At 40.4% G+C, this 22666-nt stretch overlaps 1 long non-coding RNA gene across 3 annotated transcripts in view; it reads left to right on the forward strand.

The window, feature by feature from the left end:
* LOC120750598 (uncharacterized) overlaps positions 1-11341 on the forward strand; it is a 39940-nt gene extending 28599 nt beyond the window's left edge. Inside the window, exons 1-5 of one of the 3 annotated variants that reach the window (XR_005700065.1) lie at positions 7445-7518; positions 7721-7801; positions 8231-8378; positions 10013-10135; positions 10931-11341. This is a non-coding gene — a long non-coding RNA (uncharacterized LOC120750598). Of the gene's footprint in view, positions 1-6288; positions 7020-7444; positions 7519-7720; positions 7802-8230; positions 8379-10012; positions 10136-10930 lie in introns of those variants that run through there. The other 2 variants (XR_009207665.1, XR_005700064.2) reach the window with 2 other exon arrangements.
* Positions 11342-22666: the final 11325 nt, after the last annotated feature.

A 22666-nucleotide genomic window follows, 5' to 3' on the forward strand; every position in this document is an offset into this window, starting at 1 on the left:
GACATTTTTAGAAGAAGGGAATAATCTCTTCTCTAGATGAGTGGGTTTAATTGCCAACAAGGAAGATTTAGGATAGATACTGGATAATCAAGAAGATGGAGCATACGGAGCTATTTCATGAGAAGGCAGTGGGGCCATTGGAATACAATAAAGACCTACTAGACTTTGTCAGAAAGGATAAAGGTACAGCTGATGCCTCCAGGGAGCAGAATATGGATTACATAATTTTTGAAGATGTTTTCCACTGCATTTTTTTGTAATTCTGTTACTAGTGTAGGAATATGCCGTAGAATAAATGCATATTAGCCTGCATGTGCTGTTTTGCAAACAGTGCTTTTTCCTTACTACACTTTGAGGGCTCTGCATGGTCCTTTCCCCTAGGAAAGGAAGGAAAAAAATCCCAGCATGTGATAATAACCTTCATGCCTGACTATAACTCAACCAGTGAATCCACATCTGAACCTGCATACAGGTATTTTCAGCCTGTCTGTCACAAAGAAATAAAATGTTGATGCATAGATGTAGACAGCTTCAAGGCTCTCATGCCTCTGTGAGATCCCTTCATGAGATATATTTTGAAATCTCTTCACTATGGCCATATTCTGAAGAAAATAGAAAGCTTATTTCTCCTGCAGGATATTAGATAAGATAAAAACAGACCTGTAGAAAACCTACTATTCACTACTTGAGTGGTGAGTAGAGTTAGATGAGAAAATTATTTGGAGTAACATCCTGTCTGTCTACTTAGAGCTAGTTCTTGTATATAACCCTGAGAGCAGTCAGTCTACCCATTTAGAATAAATTTGTTTCACAGGCAGTTTGCGTGGGCAGTGTAAGCTTTTAATATGTTTTTTAAATACGTTTATCTTTGACATATTTGGGAGCATTCAGTGATTCAGGATTCCGAACCCAGTAAGAAACTCCAAATTCAGAAATACTGAGTAAGAAACAGAGCAAGCAATTAATTTTTATTGAGTTTAAAATCATGAAAACATTTACTTAAACTTCACAGTTAAAATGTTATGAGTGTATGTGGCCAAGGAACATGTCTGAGTGAAAAGTTTATAGCTATCACTTAGTCCAGTGCAAGGCAAGGGAATGTAAAGCCTTGAAGGAATGGCTTTCTAGGTGCTTGGTGTTGCAAAATGTTGAAAATATAAAATATGTATGTGACAAAACTCTTAGTTGACTTGAGCTGGTGGTTACCATATGCCCTTTTGGATAACTGAGTGCTGCCCTTTCTTATAACTGTCAATTTTTTTTTTTTTTTAAACTCGTGGTTATTTTAATAATATCTTTGTAGGTGTGTTTTTAGTAGTGTCACAAGCTGATGGGCTTTAATTTTTTTTTTTTTTTTTTGTAAAACAAAGGTAGTGGGGAAAAACCTCACCAGGAAGTAATTTCTATGTGTTGTGGGGAATGGCCTGTTACAGTGCAATTTCATACCCTGCAACCAGTCAGTCATATGTACTGATAGAAACCATATATAAAACCATGATCAAATAGAACAGTCCACATCAATACCAAAGACCAACAAAAAACTGCCCTTAAAAGCATCACGTTGGTTATAGGAACAATTCAAACTCCATTTTTCATTTATTCTCTTTACTCAGTGTTTTTCCACTTTCTCTGCTGGTGTGGTTGTGCCTGTGTCTGGGTGCTCTGGCGTTTTGGAGGTGCTCAGGATGAGACTGGGGTGCAGAGGCTGGTCTGGACTCTCAGTGGCCTTTGTGGAGGCAGCTGTGTGGCCAGGGCAAAGATGACTGGGTTCAGATTCCTAATCTACTGAGCTTTTTCTTCTCAGGAATGATGCTGTGGTCAAAGCTGGTGAGTTTTAAGAGTAATTTCAGACTGTTACACATAATGTCAATAGACAGTCTGGAGTGCACTGGTGAGTCATAAAAGAAAGAAAAATGTTTCAAACCTTGTTTGTTTCTGGGTTAGTGTTTTTTGGTTGTGAAACTGCTGTTTCTTGGACACATCTCCATCTTCTCTACAGATTTCTGTTGAGCTGTAGTCACAGGCAATTTCTGCCACTGCCTTTCTGGGCGAGTCCCATAGCTGTCTGTTCTCTCCCTCTCTTTTTCTTTTTTACCCACATGTAGGCAAAAAGTAACATATTTCATAAACAGTGAAATTTCTGCTTTCACAGACCTTCCTCTGCACTCATCTTCTTGTCAAAACCACAGTTTTGGTCACACTGCCAGGTATACAGGGCATCAAGCTGAGCCTTATTTATGTGGAGTTTTTAATTTTCCCCTGCAAGCCTTTCAGTTTGTGTCCCTGTTTGGGTTTGATCCCCCTGCAGGATGCTGTCCTTTTATCTATCTGCAGGATTTGAAAGCAGAATCAATTCTGCTCAGCCTGGGTGTGAGCAAACACTTTGGGAAGTAGCAGTGTTAAGAGAATCGTTTTGGTTGTTACCCTGAAAATTCTGTGACTTTTCAGGAGCAAATCCTTTTATGCCTTTGTTCAATCTTTCAGTGATGAAAATCCAATAGAAGCCAGTAAGACTGAATAAGGACTGCATAACAACTCCAGTTTCTTCCCTTGTGTCTATTTGTTTTCCTGTCATTTGTCTGCACTCTCTGGAGTGCTAAGCAACCTTAGTTCCTATAGATTTAGCATTTTACGAGATTCTTTTCTCTCCTTCCAGCCCAACCTCATGACCATTTTGAAGAAGAGAAAATGGCACCAGAATAAAATAGGAAGCACAAAGCATTTGTATTATAATAGAATAACAAACAGTACTGTTTATTTTAGTAAGGCTAAGAATCAGTGGAGTTGTTCTTATAATTATTAGTGCCATTTATCCTGTTAGATGTTTAGAGTGCTGAGATGCTGTATTAGTGCTGGGCACCAATGATAACTCTGCTCTGGTTCCTTGGGACCTGGAAAATCATTTGGAGGCTAATTGGTAAGAGTATGGTGATGCTGCAATCTACCAATCCAGAAAGTTACTGCAGGCTCTGCGTTTGCAGGTGCAAGATGGGAACGTGCATTTTTGTTTTTTCCAGAGAGGATGACTAGCAATGCAGTTTTCTCTTTGAACACTCATTACTAATCCAGAGAGATTGTCCCATAGCTTCCCCTGCTTCCCTTTCCTTCTTTTACACCAGCAAATGTTTGTCTTTCAAGCAACTGGACTGCATGGACTCATGAACTTAAGTGGCTCACAAAAATGCCTTTAAGGTCATGTGACTTTTTGCTTGACAGGAGCAAAGTGTTGGACGGCAACAGTGAGATGTGTGAAATACTGAACAGCAAGTACGTGTTTTGATGCCACTCCCTGGCATCTCAGACTGTGCCAAAGCCTATTTACTGTGCCTGGAGGAGGAGACTCACTGCCTTGGACAGCCTTTGGGTCTGGCAGTCTGCATTGTGCTGCCATTCTCAGCGCCTAATCCCACAAATTGTGTTCCCCATCTCTTTCACTGGCTGTTCCCAGGTGACTGAGGTTTGCAGAGATGCTCAGCACCTTGCAGCCTAGGACTCTTAATGAACAGCTGGTTGCTTCTTGTTGGTGAGGAATGTACACTTACAGTATGGACCCATGAAGCTGGAAGGGAGAGAAACTTTATGAACCAGTATAATTAAACTGTGGCAACCATAACAGAAAATCTGGGTGTTGGATATCATTTGCTGTGATGTTTTAAAAACTTACAAAACTCCAGGGAATCTGAGTTTTGGCAATTACCATGACTTAACTTTTTCCATCATTACCACACTAAACATCAGCAGGCATCCCAGATACTTGTCTGTATCTTTCCAGTGTTCAGATCCATCCAGTCAGAGCTGAAGCTATGGCATCCTCAAAGTAAGCAAGGAAAAAGGCATGTGTGCTTACTTCTATTTCTGTTTTCCTTCATCAGCAAGTGGATTATGAAAGCCTCATCTTTACCAAAGAGAGGATTGTTTGTATGGGCAAGAAGGAGGCTGTAGAGGGGAGGGCACGGTGAAATATTTGGCAGGAAAAGACACGGATGTGATGAGAGATGAAGGCTTGCAAGATCCATTCAGTTTTTCTAGAACTGTGCCTACTTATTGCTGGAGAGGCTGTCAAGAGGCACTTGCATGTTGTGGCGCAGGATTTTAGAGGATCCTGCCTTTGGGAAGGTGTGAAATTGGGGATGTTTTTGCAGCAGTAACCAACAGTTGTGTTGTGTGACGTCAGCTCTGGAAGTAAAGGCTGATAAAGTGCCTGTAGAAGCTAGAAATGGACATGACAGCTGGAACTGCTAGGGACTTAGGTTTGATTATTAAAGAAATTGAATTCACATGCTGCTTGTATATCATTGAGGATCTGTGTGGATTTCGGTTCCTTGGGAGGTAGTTGGAGAGCCAGGCCTTGTAACTGAGGTGTCTGTAAGCAGTACATAAATCCGTAGGATTTATCTGGAGAACTGCAGGCTGACTATCCCTTTAGCCTACATCTTGATCTCTGCTTTTCTTTTTTATTATTTGAATAACTTCAACCTGTGATTCATTTCATGGAAGAATTCCTCACCTCCTACTGATTTGGGGTATTTTGTCCCAACTCCAGACAAGATGTCAGCAAATGCTGACATTTTTGTTTTCAACCCAAAATGATGATGAAACTGAGAACAGGGCTGTCAGCTGAGGACATTTGTATTCCCAACAGCTGTGGTCAATGAGCCAAGCTTGTGCAAGCCCAGTGGTTAATCAGTTGGGGGGAATCTGCACATTTTATTTACCTGAGTCAGCTACCTAAAGGATTTGCTAATAGCTAAGAGTTTGCCTGAATTGGGCTGCTGGGTGCAGTAAGCATCTGTTCACATCCTGCCTGCTATAATTAAAGATACAGGGATGTGCTGCTTAAAAAAAGAGGAGATGGCAGTGCATGGCCGGACTGAGGGTAATTTTTTTTTCCAATGTTGTTAGCTTTATCTCTTGTTACTCCTAGTGTCAAGGCCATTAGCTGTGAAAGTCCATGATGTATAGCTCCATGTTTGGGGGATTTTTAGCTCTCAACACTTCTTCTTCAGTTCTTAGTGAACAGAGGACTAATAAAGTGATGGATGATAGTTCTGTCAGCGGTGCAGGAACAGGGCTATCCAAAGTGAAGCGTGGAGGGTAACAGTCATCCCCCAGGAGGGGCTGCTCTGAACTGAGAACCATCAGCTTGGGCACAGGTGAATGAAGTTAAAATTACAGCAGTTTGTAGACCTCAGGTGCTTTTAGGTTGATCAGTCATGTCATGCTGCTTAAGTGCCTTATTTGTAAACGAAGAATGATGGAATATCCCTAATCTCAAGGAGAAGAGTTCTATTGTGAGAGTTCTGAGCTGCCTGGGTATTGCAGTCCAGGACCCACAGCTCAGCAGATGGAAGCTGCAGGATAAAGTAGCCTCTTCTCTAAGTGTAGGTATAATATGCAATTATTTGGGTGTTAATGAAAGTTTCTGCCCCTGATAAACCTGCCCTGACTCTTTAACTGTTGGGGGAAAATCAGTTAAACCAGACACATTGTATGTTGTCTTATTTGAAAGCTCTAAAAAGACACTTAACTCATAAACTTAAAACCAATGGATAGCTCTGACTTCCCATGGAAAGCAAATATCTTTTCTGAAGAATAAATAGCATGGTGAGTCTTCCAGAGTGTGGTTCCATCTGTTTTGTTCTCCTCTCTAACAGGAAACACATTCATGAAGTGAGATTCTCAGTGTTGGTAAAACACTAAGTTAATAAGAAGACAGTGTTTTTGTAGCTTTGATAGCCTAAGGATATGAGGCAGATAAAGTTTTATTAGGTCTACTGATCCAGCTAGAACAAAATAGATCCTGTAGAAGGCCTAAAGCTTTTTTTGGGTTTTCCTGAATGTCATTTAGCCTTATGTAAACCTTTAAATCGCCCTACTCTGAGCTGTTCAGAACAACCATTGTCAGTGTTGAATAAAAACTTTAACCGGCTTCAAAACCTTTTAAAATCCACTTGGGAACATTCTTATGATACTTGTAATTGCTTCATTCCTTCTGAGATCTGAAAAATCATAATGAATCTGGGCTTGTGGTTTTGTGCTGCCTTGCCAATGCTTTGCTGTGGCTGCACGTGGAGCAACCTTGACAAACACGCAGACACTGTGACAGCCCCAGACTGGGGCCTGATGCAGTTGTTCTCAGTAGAGAAATCCATCCACGGGCTGCAGTGCCTTTTGGATGAAGGCAATTTGCTTTCTTTTGAACTGACTCCAGAGCACGTGTGGGGAGTTAACTGAGATTAAGGGATGACACATGACCTAATCCCGTTACCATGTGGGTCTCCTGAGAGAGGTGGCTCTTACGTGGAAATGATCTGCAGATTCCACTTTGTCTCAGCACGGCTATAACCTATCTGTCTGTGTCTTGGGTGAAGAAATAGCCTGAACTGTGAGCACACACAGCTGGCCGATAACTGGGCCTGTATGTGAGTGTCTGAAACTGAACTTTTGAACTCCGCAGCAGCAGCCTGCTGCTTGCTGGCTGCAGTTGGTATTGTTCGGTTGTAAATTCTGATAGTATGTGGGCTAAAATGTAGTGGCACATCCCAGATTCTCCAGTTAACAACCTGAACCCTACAATTAATAAGCAGGCCTGAAAAAGAACGAGGAGGCTGATCAGATGTCGTGCTTCTGCCTTAGACTGTGTCCTAGTTTGGACTGGGAGAAGCACAGGCTTTGGTGCAGGAAAGAAGAGGAAGCCAGAAAGGTGGCAATCCAAAAAGAAGAAGTGATCTTGAAAAGAAGATTACATGAAAAGAGAGTGGTGGAGATTCTGGCTGGAGCACAGATCCTGGACACGTGCGCAGATCCTGGAAATCACTGAGCTGTGTGGAGACAAACGCGTGGGGATGTGCAGGGACCCTGGCCAGTCCTGCCTGAGGCTGGTGTCTGCAAACAGCTGCGTAGCAAGAACTGAAAGAACTTTCTGCCTACCTCGCTCAGGCTAGCGATGATCTTCTCTGAGAAGTGGAAGTCAGGCCTTAGTGAACCTATAAAGCTCAGAAGAGAGCAAGTGAATGCAGGTGCGGTAATCAGGCTGGGTAAAAGCTCTTAAATAAACCACAGTATCCACTGCTTGTTCTTGTTTACTGTTGTGCCAAGGACAGTCTGCTACACTCCGTGTGTAGTAGGGAAGAAGTGGTTACCTCTCGGAATGAGGAGAGGCACCATTCAGGTTTGGCATTTGTTCTTGTCACTCTAATGTTTTTACAAAATAGATGTGTGGAGTTAATTTTAATGTCTGGGGTGTGATTGACAGTTCAAAGGGAACAGCCTCTTTTTTCCACATAATTCCCATTGTAATTGGGAAAACCTAGCAAAATCTGTGGAATTAACTTTCTGTTAGGATGGTTAATAAGGTGCTAATTGGTACAAATTGGTGTTCTTTGCAATGAGAAAACTTTTCTCAGAATAAGTGGGACAGAACCCTCAAAGTTTTTGGAGAGACATTCATTATGACTCATCTGGCAGGAATTTAAAGTGGGAAGCTAGAGAAGAGAGAAGGCAAGAGAATGTGTTGAGGTAGCTTCTTCAAACCCTTTCAGTTTTTAGGGTAGGATTCTGATATGCAAAATGTTGAGGATCTTTAGAAATGCTAAGATGTACCCCCCCTTATGAGGGGGGGAAAAAAAACAACTCTTCCTGCATATAGGCAGTTTTCTTAGCAACTGGAATTCTTTTACATCACTCCACAACACTTAATTACCATTTTTCTGTATCTAAGCATGCCAGTGAGGCTGAAGCCAAAGCCCAGCTCAGCTGTATTGGATCTGATCAGAAGACCAGGATTCATTAAGCTACTTAGGTCAGTGGGAGCACCGGGAACTGGGGAATAACACTGGTAATTTACTGCTCCCTTGGCTCAGCTTCAGCCCTGGTTTGACCTGTCCTTGCCTCTGTGATACAATGGAATATTTCTTGCAGGTGGCAGCTTTTGCTGGACTCACCTTTTTCAAGCAATTGTTCATCCATAGCTGTATATTTTGGATAGTAGCATGAGCAAGTATTAAGGGTGATGTTGACTGTTGGAATAAAGTTATCAAACGCAGGTTTGAGAGCTGCTAATTAGAGTTTAGATGCAGATGAAAACCCTTTTTGGATCCAATGCACGGTTGGATATTGAAGCGTAGCTTGCTGCTGGCAACCATCCCTCAGGCTTTGGCCTTTGTTGAAGGTCACAGTGAAATAGGTTTGCTGTTGCAGAAGATTAATATTGCTTAAAAATGGCTTGCAGGAGATTTCATCGGAGGATTTCAAAATCTTTGCAGAAATGGGCTTGCCACATGTTTTCCCCCCTCCCCTCTCCACTGAAAAAGAGTGGCGAGATGAAGTTCACTGGATTGCCCACATTTCTGCAGTCAGCCAGTGAGAAGAACAGAAAGGTAACCAGAGTCTTCGATTTTAATGGGGTATTTACTTCACATATAATTTAAGAAATGCAAGTCATTTTTGTAGGCTATTTTTCAACATCACTGTTTTGATGGGACTTTCTTCAAATGTCTCCCTTAGACCTCAGCGGTAAAAACTTCATTCCTTGTGGACATAATGTTCTGTTTCTTTCCTGTTATCCTCATCTTTGACTTTCTAGACAGAAGAATTACAGAAGTATTAATCCATTCAGTTTTCAAAGGAATATTTCATTTGATGCCTCTCTACAAACTGATAGTGAACAGTGAAAATGAAAAGAAAAATAGAAAAATCTCCAAAGTGGGCAAGCAGTTGGATGAAGAACATGCACAAGATGTGGCACTTGAAAGAGAAACATCTAGCTGGATTTTGTTGAGGGAGTACATCAATGATTACTTTATTTCTGATCTTGTTTATCACTTTCATTAGCAACCTTGGCATAAAAAATAGATTGTGCTAATGAAATTTCCTGATGACACTCCGCTGGGAGACAAGTCAAAACTGCAGCCTGTCTCAGTGGTGTAATTTAAAACTCACCTGCCCTTTCTGAATACATATTTGTACCTGTACTTTTTAAAATTTCAGTGGGGAAAAACCCCACTCCTTGTGTGCCTCTGTTTTTTCTTGGCCTAGACATATTAAAGGTTTAGTTTGGCCCAACTACTTGAAAAATTTCTAATTTTTTAAGGTGTCTGTCAAGTTGGAATTCATTAATTTCTCCTGCCAAAACCCAAATGAATAATATAACTTGACGCAAGAGCTCTGAGTGAGGGTTACAGGTAATTATTCATTCTCAAGACTTTGGCTATGAATCATTTCTACTGTGGAGTCTATCTGCTTATGTAGCACCACCAGCTTCACATTTCTTTGTTTCTGATGCCAATAATTTTCAGTGATATAAAATGTAAGAGGGAACATGTTTGTGTTGAACACAGGTAACTATTACCAAAAGACATGAAAGCCTTTAAAACAAGAGTTATAGGGGCATCTAAGTGGCAATTAGAATCCTTTAAAAATTCATTCAGATTTAGTGAAACATTGCTGACAGTCATTCATAAAAGTAATTGCCCTGTGCACATGAAAAATTTAAATGTGGTAATTTAGTAATGAATTTGAGCTGTCAGAAGGCATTTTATGGGTAATCAGACATTCCTGAACACGCAGCAGTGACTGAAGAAAATTGAAAAATAACTTTGTGGAGCCAAGATTGTCTAAAATAAGTAGGTTTTTTAAAATTTTTTTTTTCCTGGAAGCAAACAAAGAAACCTATGATTTTTAGAAATGTAGTACACTGTAAGTCGATAAGGGCAACCACTGGAAGCAAATAAAGAATCAGTTGTGGAGTTACATTGGTTCAGATTAGTCATTTCAAGTAGCAGTCTTTGAGAAGTGGATACTTCTAGATACTCCCCGTGCAGATGCGTTATCCAGCCCCCAGGAAGGGGAAGCAGGAACTCTCCATTACAGCTTGCAAATCACTTCGTCAGTTTTGAAAGAGAAAGCTCAGTTCTCCTTTCATTTTACTTGGATGAAACTGCTGACTGTACTGCATTTAAATTCTGTTTCCTCTAGAATAAGGGAGGGTATAGCTGGCTGTGTGTTTTTGCAGGGCACATTGGGGACATTTTGGAAGTTTAGTTGGAGCTGCTGATGCATAAGGAATACAAACCTGTGCCTTTGGATGTGGTTCACTGCCACTCGGAGCAGGTGTTAACGGCCTGAAAATGGACAGGTGCACCTTTCAATCTCTTTCACCCCGTGTCTCTAAATCACTCTGGGTAGAAGATCTCCTGGTGTTTGTCTCGGTTGTGTTACTACTGTTGTTTTTGATCTTGTCTAGGTATTTCTTGGGATTTTGGTGTTGCAAGACTGGGAAGAAAAGTTTTCCAAAGTTCAGATCCAGTTGGGATTGCTGCACTCTTCAAACATCCCTTTGTCAGAATTGATTTGCCAACTGGTCAAAAAGAAATTATCTTGTATCCTAGTTTACAGAGTGATTGTTTAAAATGCTAATCTCAGATGCTATTTCAAGTATTGAAATAAATACCATTAAGATGTTAATACTACTTTATGTTGTTTATGCATCTGGTGCTCCTTTTCCTAATTTGTGCTATTTATTGGGTTTATTGAATGCTAAATGGGGCCAGCTCCACTCATACTTCTGGTCTGCTTCAATTTATGATTTAATGAAAAGAAGTTTTAAGACAATACAAGAATTTGTTTTTTTGCAGTACAGAAAATAAAATGTATTTCCGTTAAAGTATGGGGTTTTTAAATCATGTGCTGTTTGTGCCCTCTTTATTTGCCACAAGGGTTAAATATGGGCTTAGATGAACATGACAGTTTCTTTTTAGTGCTATGAGAATGAATGTAAAATCTTATGGAAAATTTCTACCATAAAAAATCATTAGACATAATTAGCAAAATAATATCTCTCATGGGAAATGATAAGATGAAATACATAATTTGGCAAGAAGTAGCTCACTTCGGTGTTAAAGTTTTCCAATACTGTCTCCTTTTCCCATAGATCATTTAGAAGACTGATCACCACTTGGAAGGACCTGTGATATCGGGTCTGTGTTCTTATTCTGCACTCTGGAATGGGGCCCTGCTCCCTCATCCTGGCTCTCTGGTGAGTCTCCCTACCCCAGGCAAGAAAAGGAGGATACTGCCGAGAGAAAGCACCTTGAAGATAATTCCCTTTCATCTATAGCTGCAGTGTTTGGCCGTTCTAAGGTTTGCAGAGCTATAAAGCATTTGATAATCCCAAGGGTGGGGGAGAAACTGAAGGGCATCGCTTGAGTTCGATGAAGCACTGAGGAGAAAGAACAGTGAAACAAAGATTATTTATAGAGGATGCTTGCCAAATAAGAGCCCAAGCTTGTAATTACATCTTTATACACTATGGCCATGTTTAATAAAGATCTTAAATGCAGTATTATTTAGCTATTTGACTTGTTAGCATTTTGCCTTTTTTGTGCAAAATCTGGCACATGTTGGTGTGATCAGCTATGAGTAAGAGGATGGTTTGAGGCTGAAAATCATTCAAGGACATGTTCTCATTTAACGGAGCCTTTTTAAATCTGTTGTGGTTCTGTCTGCTTGTGAGGCATTCTCTGATGGTCACAGACTGTTTTGTGTCTGATTGGCTGTCATGGTCAGACAGGAAGACTCAGGATTTAAAGGGAGTAGGGAGTGGGCAGAAGCTCTTTGGGGTGTATGGGAGTTGAGGGGTTGCTCTTGGTGTGTTTGTTGTGCTTGGGGTTTGATTTCTGTCCATTTAGGCAGAATGATCAACATCAGCACTTTACCAATCCAGTTGGACCTCTTAAGTAAGCTTGTCACTTCAACAGACACTCCAAGGAAGTCCAGCTGGGCTTGAATTCCTGTTTCTTTTAGATAGTTTTTATCTAGGTCAGAGTTGAAGTTCTTGCTCAGAGCACTGCACTTCCCTGTCATTGCTGTTGGATTGACAGAGACGGTTTTCAGTTTCTAGCCCTCAAATGCTTCAAAACGGTGGTGCCCTTTAGGATTTCTCTAAGGTCTGGCAGGAGCCTCTGGTCCTGCTTTCAGTCCCTGTAAAGGAAGTTTGATAGGCAAGTTCTTGCTACAGGCTTAGACCTTTCATTTTTTCACTCCTTTCTGTCAATTTTGCAGTGCTTCAATAGGTTTCTCTTTGACCTCATGTCTCAGCTCCACCCCTGCTATTCATTTTGGCCATTTGAAATCCCGTGCCAGTTGGTGCATTGCTGTGCTGAGAATGACTTGTGGCTCCCTGGATGGCAGCACTGACATCTGTGCTTATGCAATTGGTGCAGGGGCTCAGGTGAGGAGAAGAGGGACCAAAGGGAGTCACAGAGCCTTGAAATCACAGAACCCTCCCCACCAGCGAGTCCAATGTCTGCAGCTGAATGCTCTAAAAATTCCCTTTCTTTTCTATCTTGGCTGATTGCAGCATGTTTCAGAGCTGAAGGATATGCTTTCTGTCCCATGGCTGTTTGCTCTTCAGTCTGCTGGAAAATTGGCAGGGCATTGACAAGGTTGCTGCTTTCCTAAAGCTCACCAGGTCTGTACCCTGGTTTTTGGGAGCAAATAGTCAATGTCATTTTCAAACTCATTTAGGAATTACAGCCTTTATTCTACACTGAAGGCCAAATGAATGCTGTTCAAAACTGGAGCTGCTTTGTGTTGCTTTCCTCAGAGAAAAGCATCTGCTCTGGTTTGGGTTTTTTTCTGCCATTAGCACATTTGTTTCTGTTACACAGGGAACTGGGTATGTTGTGAGGCTAAATCTTCCCTACCAAGCAGCAGCTCTGGCTCAGCTTTGGTGGTTATTTAAAATCTCAGAAGAGAATCATCAGCTGCTCCAGTTGTACACACACAAGGTGATATGCTAATTGGGCTTTCATTAGTGCCTGGCTGACGTCACCAACAGAGTAGAAAGAGGCTAAGCAGATGAAGTACTTTTCCACTCTTGAGCTGGTACTGATGCAGCTATGTACTACAGCTTGCTTTTTTTTTTTTTTTTTTTTTTTTTAATTTGGAGAGTTCTAATTTTCTATGTGACGGCATCTGTGCACTGTAGCATTCAAATATTACCCTGGTGTATTACAGTTAGAGCTGAGCTTTTTATGAAAAAGGGAACAGAGGCTGTGAAATCCCTTTTTTTTCTGTAAGTGTTATTACTGTCTGGGGTTGATTCAATTAGGTTAGACAAGTAAAATTTCATTATTTGATTCATCACTTCTGTTCACATATGAGTTCATATCTGCATAGTTAGGCAGCTTGGGTCCTCTGAGAAACACATATACCATGGAAAATAAACAGCTGTGTATCATTTAATGAGCAAGTAAGAGGCACAGCCCTGCTTTTCCAGGAGCGTGTCCACCGTGTGAGCTCAAGCAGAAATTGTACCTGAATTTAAACAGAATCTGTTCTTTTTTTTAGAGCTGCTGGTAGAAGCCTTTGTAAACTGAGAAGCTTTTACATAGCAAGCAGCTTTAGCAATAGAGTACAAGATGGATCTATGTTCACATTGTGGAGTATGGTACTGCATCAAAAGTCCATCAGAAGGGCTGTGTTTCTATTTTCACATCCAGAGGTGAAATACTTCATCTCTTTATGCCTCTGCTACCCCTTCACCTGTACAATAAGGACAGTATCTGTATCTCCCTTTGTAAAATGATTTGCTATGACAAGTATAAGATGAGCTAAGTCTGCATCTTCAGGAATTAAAAAAATTGCATTTTGGTCATGATAACTACTACATGTAGCTTAAGAAGGAGTAGATTTGCTTGATAGGAAGTTATTTTTACTCAGCTCTAAATGAAATAAGTTGATATTATTAAATATAATCAAATACAGTTGCTATTGAAATGGATGCTTATGAGTCGGAGAAATATTTTTGTCTTGTAATAAACTAACTCAAATATAATAAAAAGGATAAGGACAGAAGGGAACTCTGATCTTGGAAAGGCCATAGCAATACCATTAGGATTGTTTCTTTTTTAAAACAGAAATTAAGAGTGCAGAACTATTTATTGCTTTAACTTCAGCAAAAACACAGTGACAGCAGGGATCTTGTTAAACTGGGACACATATTTCAGTGACTAGAAACCTATTGTAATCACAATTACAGAGATGTGATCTTAGGCTTTGGTCCATATGTCTGTCTTAAAGAGGGTTATTAATGCTGTTGGATTGCATCCAGCTTGCAGACAAAATTAACTAAATATTTTCTTTTTGCTTCTGTCATTAGCTGGGGTGCAGAGATGAAATGGTTGGGGCTGCCTTGCTCTTTAGTTCAATTATTAGATCTCTATTGTTTCTCAAGTGTAAAAAAAATCTGACAACAGAGGATGAAGAATTATTCCAAAGCCTGTCAGTGGGATAAACAAATTAAATCCATCATGAATTTAAATGCAGCCATGTATTACAACCTCCTGCTTCTCATTGGGCCTTTTTCCTATGTAAATGCTATATTTTTTTCAAATGTGTGGGCAAGGGCAAATTCAAGGATTTGCTGAATTCTTTGTCATGAGCTCCTATTGTGTAGTTCATTTATTTCTCATCCATCTCACTGGGGAAGAGCTAGGCAAGGTCTTTATTGAGGAAACTTGCACGGTGGGAGGGCAATTTATAACTCCTCCCACTCTTCCAAGCAGGACCACATCCCTGGGTAATGAGCAAACCCAGGGACTGCCATGGTTGTGCTCAGTAGTAACAGCAGAGAGTTCTCTTGCAGGTGTTGTGCTTGCTCCATTTCTGCCTAGGAGCTGTTCTTGGATTGCTGTGTGATTGCTGTCACCAGAGTAATCAGGGGCTCAGGACTGTTCTTTGGGACTGTAGTTTCAATTGTCTGGCACCTGTGAGGGTGAGCACAGCTCTGTAGCTGAGATATGAATAGAAAGAAATACGAGGGAAATAACTCCAGCCAGTAGTGATGTGTCTTTATAAATGGAATTCTTCCCGGGAGGAGCAAAAATTGCTGTTAATGAAGATGGTCTTCCTTAATAATCTCTCATAAAAACACTGAGTATTAAAAGAGAAAGGCTGTTTGTGAGCTAGAAGCAGCTTGTTTGCCCACCAGATGGAGCTAAGAAATTCTCTCCAGGCTGGCCGGGAGCTAGTGATTGTTCCAAGATTTCTTACCCTTGGGTCCTGAAGTGGTTAATGCCAGGGTTTATTGCCCTCTGTGTGACCCTCTCTGCGGCTCCCCGCTCAGGGGCCGGGCAGCCAGGCTGGGCTCTGCCAGCAGCTGCTGCAGGGACACACAGGCTCTGCTGTGCTTTAGTCCATCAGTGTTTTCATGTCCCTTTATGCAGGTTTTTTCCTCCTATTGCTGGTATTAGCAGTACAGTTTGCTGAGGGGATAGGCAGGGGGGTTCACTTAATACAGCAGAGGAGAGATGCTGTCTCAAGGGTGTTGAAGGTCTATGAGACTTTGGTGGTCCTTTGAGGTGACAGCAAACCTCACTGGCTGTCTTTTTGATGGGAGTTAAAGGCCTTCCCCCCCCGACAAGATAAGCACCACCTTTTTCTTTCTCAAAATAATGTCTTACTAATTTGGTTTCTGCCCAAGGATTAGTAACTATGGCAGTCCTTGTGTCCTCCCCTGGCGGAGTGCTCCTGAAAGCTGACATCCAGGTGTGAAGTCACGTAAAGAGGAGTTCATTTAAGATAAGATTAAATAATTGTGGGGAAGGAGGGCAAAGGTAATTACACCAAGCAGCCAGGTATTTAACTTCTTTAGCTCTTTTCTGCTTTAAAATTTACTGGCCATTTACTTAGTTTGTCTCAAGAATTTTATTTTTATTTTTGGGCAGTGGTGGTGTGATTGTTGGTCACGTGAGATGTTTATCACAATGAAGCTTTTAAAGCTTTTGGTTCTCACATTTTAAGGGTTAAAATGGAGTGGAGAGAAAGGTTTAATTGAAAAAAATGTTCTTCTCATTAAAATTTCTTGTCAACATATTTTTGATGAATCTGCTTATTATTGAAAAAAGAAAATGAATGACTTAAACTACAGCTAAACATAACAAGGAAGGAAGCAGCTTATGCATTGTTTTATAGGAAATTTCATTGAGTATGTCTGGAGTAGAATAATAGGAAGACTCAGTGCACATTCTTGAGGTAAATAAAGCGCTTGAATTAGGTTCTGTCTCTTAAAAATCCTACCTTGGACTCCTGGAGTAGATGGCTTATTCAGAGATTATGTTCTAGATGCTTTTTTTTTTTTTTTCCTTCTCGCAATAAAGATTCTGCCTCTAGCAGGATGACCTGAGCATTTTTATGTGCAATCAGAAAGACGGCCTAATTAGCCATAGCAGAGGCTGAGTGGGATCAATCACCTGGCTGAACGACTCTGTGCAGGTGGAGAGTTAGGGGTCCGTGGTTCCCACGGCCACGGTGTGGTGGGAGCTGGGCCAGCAGGAAGTTTCAGGGTAAAAAAGAAAGGTCATGTTGTGTTCTCTAGAGCTGGCTGGCAAATCAGCACGAAGCTTCTGTCTGAACAACAAGCTGATATCAGGGACAACCAGTTAATGTTTTTGAAGGGGTTGGGGTTTTTTTCTCCTTTGATTTCATTAAAAAAAAAACAACAACAAAACAAACAAACAAAAAACCCCCAATGATCAGGCAGATGCTACAGCCGTCCTTGGTGAGAATGTGTAACAGGTCAGGTTAAAATAGGGGAATAAGTTGGGGAAGTTACAACTGAAAGGAAAATGGCTGACTCAGTGAAAATCCATCAAGGACTGCTTCTCAGTGCTGGTGAAGGATGGATGATGTTCCAGACAGGGTCAGCATTTGAAACAGCATTGAAAATGGAAGCAGTGGGGTGGGAGGGCAAGCAGACATCTTCAGTTTTTAGAAGAAGAGTGAGATGAAAACTTTAAGACAAACCACCTTGAATACGACGAGGTGTAAATAGAGCCAAATGTGTTAAATCATGACAACAATCTCAATTTCCTTCCACATTCAAATAGCAGACAGTGTCAATAAGGAAGTGGCAACTTGTATTTTCTCTGCAGGAGTGCTTCTTGATACTATTTAGGATAGTTTTTGTTTTTCCTAAGCAAAATAAGAACACATAATGAGAGAAGTCTTGTGGAAAGAGGCTCCAAGAGCAGTTGCGTGCGAGGTTCTGTGGAATGGGGAGGATGCAGTGTGTGGGATTCCTTGGGAAGGTGTGGTGGGTCTGGTGCCTGTCGGTTCACAGAGCAGCGATTTGGGTGAGGGACTAGAAAATGTGTACTGCATTTCTAGGCCAAGCACAGCTGGAAGGGCTGCAAGCACTTGGATGAAAGGATTAACAGTCAAAAGAATCCTGCCAGTTAGAAGAATTCATTTGAATTAAGTGGGATTCAGGTCAAGGACAGGCACAGAGTCCTGTGACGAGGTATAAATTATGTGTGAGATGAGCGGATGAATGAAGAGCTAGAGGAGTCTCTCAAGGGAGAAGGTGGGGTTGTGGTGAATGACAAACTGAACAGCAGCTGGGGACATCACAGTGGTGCAAGGTAACATCAACAGGAACAGAGCCTGCTAAACACCACAAACAACCTTGCTGCTGGGGTTGGCACTGGTATGGCTGCAGCATTCCAGACCCCACATGGAGGTGTGGAGGGAGTAGGGATCAGAGATCTGGAGAACACAGGCAGTGAGGAAAGGCTGGAAGAATTAATACCATTAATCTAGAGATAAGATAGCTGCAGAGCTGGGAGAGTTCATAAAATAAAACAAAATAAAATGGCTGCCTCAAAGAAGTGTGTGGCACACACAGCACAAGAAGTGGTGAGCTTAAACTCCATTGGAGGAACATTTTATTAATGGGAAAACTTTCTATCAGCAAGGCTGCATAAACTACTGACACAGAGGATTTTAGGGACAGGGTAAATAAATTTCTGAGAAAAAAAAAAAAAATGAGTACTATTGCTATTGGAATGGAACAGAGAATGAGTAACACCACCCTTGATGCTTTTCCTAAACTTATTTTCTTTAGGTGTCCCAAAAAAAAAAGCAACAGGCACCTACCTGACTGGGCACCACAGACACATGAAAATACTCAGTTCTTGTGTTTTGTTTTGGTCAAAAAAGCAGTAGCAACCAGAAAAGAGAGAGCTCTTGCTGTCCCTAAGCTGGTGGAAGACATTCAGCTCCTCTGTGAAACTTATCTTAATAAAGGGGTGATGAGAAAAACAAGAGAATGAGATTTTTCTCCTGCTGATAGTTGACCTATGCAAGAACCAAGTGATTGTGCTAGTCTTTTGCTGCTCTGTCATGGTGGTTGTTTGTTTTCTTTAATGAGGATCTTAAATCCAGGTGCTTCTTTGCAGGGTCAGCTCCAGAGTTCTGCAGGGCACTGTGTGTGGCATGTGACAAAGCAAGCCAAAAACAAATGTCCAACATGCAAATTGTGATACTTGAAGTCAAAACATGCCCCTGTGCTGGATTTCTAGATCTTGGAAAGGTAGAATCTTCTGCTTGAAATCACAGAAAATCCCAAATAGACCTAAATTCACAATTATTTTTAAAAATACAAGGTATTCAGTAGTTATGCAATAGAGATCACCTTGAATGTAATTACATGAATCAAAATTAGACTAATCAAATAGTTCCTTATGATCCCTGTAAGTAAGATGCTAACAATCACAAAGCTCTAACAAATGTAAATAGTAATTTAACTGATTATAATGACATATTCCAGGGTGACTATACCTTTTTACAGATGATACATAATACTTTGTTTCTGTGTTGAGAGAGTTTAATCAACTCTGAGAGAGTAGTTCAGAGTGACAGCCCTGTGTGTTGCTGGACTCCACCAGTAGTTTGTTATCCTGTGTGCTTTGGAAAGTAATCTGTCTTTTCTTTTAGAAAATTAGGTACAAACAGTAGAAATAGTAAATTTATGATTAAGTGGAAGTTGAGTATATTTAATAATTAGAGTAGTCTGAGAATCTTGGATTAAAAATGTTCTGGAAGCTATGGAAGCCAATTTTCTTCCTCCTGGTTTGTGGGCAATGTCATTTTGCCTCGCTTTTTTTGTATCTGTCTGAAGGGGCAGAAAAAGGATGTGTGGGTATCTCAGGTAAATAGTCTGATAAAATGGAGAATGATTTCCACTTCAAAGCACTGACTAAAGATGTTTCTTGAGGCAGGGCTATCGTCTTGGATTAGTTTTTTGTATTTTTTAGTGGCTTGCTAAAGAAAACAACCCTTGTGCAGAGTAAGGTAAAGAAAATCATGGTGGACATTTTGTTTTAATCTATCATATGAGTTTATGAAAACTCATTACTCCAGTGCTAAAAATACTGCCAGGTAGCCCTTTTAAATGTAATCAAATCCCTCTTCTTCTGATACTAATCCCTCTTCTTCTGATACTAGTTCATCAGTCTAAAGAATTACATTGTTTTTGATGATGATGAGAACAAGAGTATGGAAGCAGAGCACTTTTGTTTTGAAGGATGACTCTGTAATTACAGAGTGAAGCTGTAAGTTATGAAAATCAAGGAGACAAGGGTAGATTTCATGTTTGGTTCCCACTAGAACAGTTTGTAGATTGTGAGTATTTCTCTGGTTATGGAGGATGTACTGTAAGAGATGATTTTCTTACACTATTTCAGGAAATTGGCTTCTGGCATGGTAAGTCAAAGGGAGTTATACCACAGACTTTATCAGAGTGCTGCTTATGGCCAGGATTTGAAAGGTATACAAGTGATGGGGAAAAGGGCAGCATAGAAATATGAAAAAAACTCTACCATGTTTTATGAACCCCCAAACTGTTATTTTTAGCTTGCTCTCAGTTATTCCTGCACGCACCCACAGTTTTCTGTGCTATTTTGAATGTCCATATGACACAAATGGCACAGTGTCAGGGAACACAGAGCTGTCTTTATAATATGCTGTTTGCAAGAACTACAGTGTCTCCCTCACAGGAGAGTGAGAAGCAGACCTGTCTTTCTATACATTTCTATGGGTCTTTCTTTTTATTTAAACTGTGCTATCAGAGTGAAACAAAAGAGTTGCTAATTGCATGTGTGTTCAAGTGCGGCTTGGAAATGTTACGTAAACTGGACTATTTCAAATGAAAATGCAGTAAAGGATTTGAAATTTAAATTGTAACATGGAAAGAATGTGATGGGGTCTATTCCAAAAGGAATGGTTTAAATGAGGAAGTGGTTAGAAGCTGGGACTGGAGCTCTGGAGAGCTGGGTTTGGGTCCTGGCTCTGCTGCACATTGGCAGTGTGGCAAATCACTTCCTAACTCTCTCATGGGTTTCACTCTTCATTCTGACTTTGTGCTCCTTGGTGTAGGTACGAAGTGCCAGTGCAAGGGTTTTGGTGTGGGGCACAGTGAGGCCTCTTCTCATCTGAGGCCTCTGAATGCACAGGTAGCTTGGAGGATAAATGATGGCAATAATCAATGTGTCTGAAATTCATTCAAGAACTCATCCAGCTGAGTGTTTGGACTATCTGGAAGGATGGCATGCAAAATGATCTTCCAGTGAATGACAGTTTTGGTTATCCTATACCATCCAGGTAAGCAGCCAGAGGATAGTGCTATTCGAAGGAAAAGGGTCAAAAGTGAATTTGGGCTGACTGGCAGTAATGGCTGGAGAGTAAATGCCACTCCCACTCCAGAACACTGAGAAACTTTGGAGGACAGTAGTAAATATGAGTCCAATTTCAGTGCTTTGCTATTTCTGTTTCCCAGCCCTATCCAAAATCTTGAATGTGAATGTCCATCAGATGCAGTCATTTTAATGTAAATATTCTGGCATGACTGCATATATAACTTCAATCTGCTTTCACACTGTCACTGCTCAAACTGGATTAAATAATCAGGCCAAGGCCAAACTGTTTCAGCAGCAGCAGTTAAAGATGATTAGGAAGAGATTGCTGTAGTTTTAACTCCAGGAGGTTGGAACATGATTGTGTTCTCTGCCCAACAAGACACTTTCTTGATTACAAATATCAAGTAGTCTAAGAAAGGAGAGGATTTCTCATTACAAAGCTTGTAGTAGCTTAGTCTCTGTCTATGAATCATCTGTACTTTCACCCAAATAATTATTGTCTTTTTCAAATATTAGTTAATATTAGTCTTGAAGCAGTACTTCTTTCTTTATGGATTATTAAATTATTTATGTGTTACTCTGTAACTCTACCTTGGTTAGCTTGAAGTTGTCATGCCAGATTTATCAAGAAGAGGCATTGGATAAATCCAATGATATTATCTAGTTACATGCCTGGCCTAATCCAACATGGGTGGGTAATAATTGACAACTTTTTCCTTTTTTTCAGTGTCTTGTGTTTGTTTGGATTCAGTTTTATGTTTTCAGTTTCAATTTGACTTGGTATTAACCAGTCAAATTTATGAATAAAGTTAATGAATTTATTTAAATGAGAGTCTGGAGGATTAGCTGCTTTAGGGGTTCTCTTTGATCAATATTCTTATGTTTAAAGGAAAAGAAAAAACCGATTTTTGACATGCTCAGCCTTTGATGCTTTGAAATGTTGATGACCCTGTTGATCCTACATTAGTGACGAATTATAGTAGCCTACTCTTGGGTGGATAATTGAAATTTAAAAAGTGATGCTTTTGCATCCTTGGGACATAATGGCTTGCCATTTCACAGAGATATTAGAGCTTTGTAGCAAATCTGCGGCTTGTGAGGTTTCCTGCCTCCCCAGTATCTGTAATTGTGGGACCAAACAATAAAGGATGTTGTGATCACAGTCTCTTTCTTTTGCTGCCACTTGGGCCAAAATAGTCTTCTACACGTGGGTGAATTTACAGCATGCCCACACTTTCATCTTTCGGGTCAATGGGTGAGGTTTGTATGGATTTATAGATTTATCTCAAGTTTAGCGGTATGAGCTCCTATGTGAAATCTATCCACAGTTTGAGATTTGAAAAGTTGTGTTGACAGCAGTTGGGTTCTTCTAGGAATTCTACTGATGAAAGGTTTGCTCTTTAAAAATCTGTCCTTGTTTAGGCATCTAGGTAGGAACTTGAGTGTCTGCAGTTGGACACAGGATTATGAAAATAAGCAGTCAAAATTTAAGAAAATTAAGAAAGGTTCATTATAAAGGAAAAAGAATCAAGCTTGAGATTAAAGAAGGCTCAAGACAATGGATAAAAAAGGGACTGAAATTGTAAGCCAGGAGTGACCAGTGCTTTTAAGAAGACTAGATTTTAAATCAAGATCTCTGAAATAGAGATGAAGAGCAATGCTTGCAAGTTTTAACTGCATTTTCTGAGGGTGTTTTTTTATTATTATTTTTTTTATTTATTTTTTTATTTATTTTTTTATTTTGGTGATAACAGGTGTATACTGATGATTATATGGTTTTAATACCATCTGGGGCTAAAGTGACACGTCCAGTGAAACCCTATTTTATTTTTATCATCTATGTGGTGAGTTGGTTCAGAGCATATTTCTCCTCCTTGTCCCTGGAGAGCTGTCTGTTTTAATATACTTGTTTTTCCTCCCAAGTATGCTCTGAAATATGTGTTTTTTTCAGCATGGGCACCTTTTTCACAGTGTTGCTTTGATCTCTTGATAAAATCAGTTTCATTGGTTAATCAGGTTGGGGAAATCAGGATGCAGAGAAATGATGTCATAGAAAAGAGATCTGCCGTAAGATTAAGGGCTTGGCAAGCACTGCTGTTTACTGTACTGATAACCAAAAAGCTTTTTGTTCCCAGATTTAAACAAGGTCCATGTTACAGCTGCACCTGCCTCAGAAGATTATTTTTGCC

This window comes from Hirundo rustica, chromosome 3 (genome assembly GCF_015227805.2).
Source record: "Hirundo rustica isolate bHirRus1 chromosome 3, bHirRus1.pri.v3, whole genome shotgun sequence".
In the NCBI taxonomy this organism is placed as follows: domain Eukaryota; kingdom Metazoa; phylum Chordata; class Aves; order Passeriformes; family Hirundinidae; genus Hirundo; species Hirundo rustica.